At 31.0% G+C, this 3,100-nt stretch overlaps 1 non-coding gene across 1 annotated transcript; it reads right to left on the reverse strand.

The window, feature by feature from the left end:
- Positions 1-2,112: 2,112 nt before the first annotated feature.
- LOC150022344 (small nucleolar RNA SNORD116) lies at positions 2,113-2,204 on the reverse strand. The gene has a single exon (XR_016513604.1). It is a non-coding gene; the product is annotated as a small nucleolar RNA SNORD116 (small nucleolar RNA).
- Positions 2,205-3,100: the final 896 nt, after the last annotated feature.

The following is a 3,100-nucleotide window of genomic DNA, read 5'->3' on the forward strand; positions in this document are numbered from 1 at the left end:
AACTAAACTCAAGTAAATGAGAATACCACAACAGAAAATATTCTCAGCCTTAGTTCAGGCCATGAAGGAAAAACTCTCATAGGGTTATGTAGGGAGATTAAAGAGTTTCTGTTTTCAGTTGCCATTCTCCCTTATACTGCTGTGCACTGCATTGGTGGCTTTGGGAATAGAAGCTACAAAGTTTTTCACTTTTCAAAGGATGAAATATATCTGACATTATAACACAGCAACCATTGTTAAAATGGTAACTTAAATAAATCGTCATCGTTCTTTTTTACAATTTCAGTAGATGTGGGTTATAACCCATGGTGGGCTTGGTAAGAAGATGGAACATACATAATTTGCTTTGAATAGAAAAATATGTTTGATTTTCTTCTTCCTTATCCTTAGACTTTTAATACACTGTACATATACCTTTTCAAGTAGCTGCTACTCTATTGTCAAGAGAATTCTTTCTGTTCTCAATGCCCAACCAAAAACAGTGCTATTTTTAAAAAATGCTATGCTCATTTCCATTTATTGTAAATAATGGGCTAATAGAGCCTGTACTTGGAGTGGGTAAATTCAGAAAAATTACATTTAATATCTTTATATTTAATTTTTTCTCACACAAACTTCAAATTTTTAGCCCTACCACTAAACTTTACAAGGGTTTAATGATATGAACCAAAAATAGTAGCATTATACCTTAAGATTAATTATCTTAGATTGGTGAAACTACATAAAGAACAGTTGTAGAGTATTTATTTGTAATCATACCTTAGAAAATGATACCAAGTAAAGAATTTCTTTTCAGGGCGAGAACTGTCAATGATAAAATAAAGAATAAGACTAAATTTTTGTTTTGTTTTTATAAGTAAAAATATTTGAAATAAAATAGAATATTTGAAAATTATTCAATTTTTTCTTTTACTTTTCTCAGAAGATAATAAAGAATGTTTAAGGGGGAGTTCCCTCTTATTTATGGCAATGAATATTATTATGTGCCATCTATTCTACATTATTTTTTAAATGATTAGATATATTTATTTTATCAAAATAATTTTCTTCTAAGCTTTTTATCTCATATATAAATTCATGTGCTAGCGTTACAAGTCACTATGCCAAATGCTTCTACTTAGAGCCACACCGTTGAAGCCCTCAGAAATCTGGCCTCACAGGAAAGTCCTGTCTTGCTGTTAATAGCTGTGGTTTTGGAATTACTGCTAAAGCAAAATACTTGATGAGAAAGAAAGGAATTACACCAGAGTTTCTGACTAGTACATTGGTTTTCCTCATGCTGCACCACTACAGCTACATTGCTCCTAAATTTTGCAGGTTTCCTTCCCTGATGGCTTTGCCTTCCTTGGCAGCCAGCCAGCCCTCTGCTGTTATTGCTGTTCTCTTCGCTGTAGCTGCTGGTGGCACCGTGGTGCCTCCGCAGACCATCTTTCCTTTGGCGTCTTAAATGAGGGGATTTTTTTCTCTGCTCAATCAGCTTCAAAATCCTGACATCTAAGTAATTAAAGTCATGATTCCCAGCTAGTAGGCAGATTTTGAAATTTGAATTATACAGCAACAATTTTTCATATGATTTCTCTTAAAAGTTTTATTGTTTTATACTTAACTTAGATAATTTATATAATTTTTATATGAGGTGGGAGTTTTACCTTGAGGTTCATTTAATTTCCATATGTATATTTTAGAGTTCCAACATTATTAGTTGCAAAGTCTATACAATTGGATGCTTTTTCAGCTTTGTAATAAAGTAACTACCTATATTAATATGAATCTATTTCTGAACCTAATCCATTAATCTATGTCTACCTCTTTCTAACACCACCCTGTCTTAATGCACTTGATTCTTCCAACTTTTATTTTCAAAAATTATTTTAACTAGTGCACTATCTTGTAATAGACTTTATTTATTTATATTTATATTGATGTATTTATAAAAATGTTGAGCTATTGATTGAATTTTAATTTAGAGATAATTGATGTCTTTCCTATGTTGAGTCTTCTAACACATATATGTGTAAACACACATGCACATATAGACCTGATTTTTTTCTCGATCTTATATCCTGTAACCCTGTCATTTTGTAATTTTTTTTGTTTTCTTTTTTTTTTCTCTGAGCTCAGATCCGGTGAGAACGATGGTTGGGGTTCTCACTCATTTTGTTCAGATTTCCAAGGAATGCATTGTCATCTTGTCATTTTGCTAAAACTCATTTGTTAGTTCTATGGACATTTTGTTGATTACTTGGGACTTTCCATGTGGACAATCTTTTTTTCTCTATATTAAAAAAGGTGTATTTTTTCTTTCCAATTTGTATGCTTTTAATTCTCTTTATTCTTTTATTGCAGTAAGACTTCTGAATGATGTTAAATTTGCTAATATTTTGCTGAAGATTTTCTTGTCGGCTTATGCAGAAAATTGGTCTATAAATTGCCATTGTTGTACTATCTTTGTCTTGGTTTAATATGAAGGAAGCATTGATTAGTAGCCTCCTGTAGGCACCCAGACCAGGGATCCAAACAACAACCTATTGGTTTACTGGATGTTGCTCCAACTGAGCCACACAGGCCAGGGCTGGAAATTTTTATTAAAAACAAACAAACAAACAAAAAAATGAAATGCTCACATTATAACAAAATTGGCTCAAGAAGAAATAGAAAATCTGGGGCTATATATATATATATATATATATATATATATATATATATAAAATTTATATTATGTATATCATGTGTGTATACACACACACACACATACACACACACATATTAGGGAAATTGAATTTGTAATTATATATATTCCCACAAAGAAAACTCCACAAGCAAACGGCTTCAACAGAGAATTCTATGAAGCAATTAAGCAAGAAATAATATACATATTATAGAAATATTTGCAAGTATAAATCAGGAGAAAAAGCATCTTTTCTTGTGAGGCTAACATACCTTATAATCTGACAATAAAACCAGGTAAAACACTAAAAATTAAAAGAAAAAACATGTTTCAGTATTGTTCATGAACAGATATAATATAAAATATTATTAAATCAAATTCAGCAATATGCATTAAATATAAATATTCCATGATCTGGGGTTTGCATGTGGA

The sequence above is a fragment of the Furipterus horrens genome, unplaced genomic scaffold, assembly GCF_987537825.1.
Source record: "Furipterus horrens unplaced genomic scaffold, mFurHor1.1.pri manual_scaffold_1, whole genome shotgun sequence".
NCBI classification, from domain to species: Eukaryota; Metazoa; Chordata; class Mammalia; order Chiroptera; family Furipteridae; genus Furipterus; species Furipterus horrens.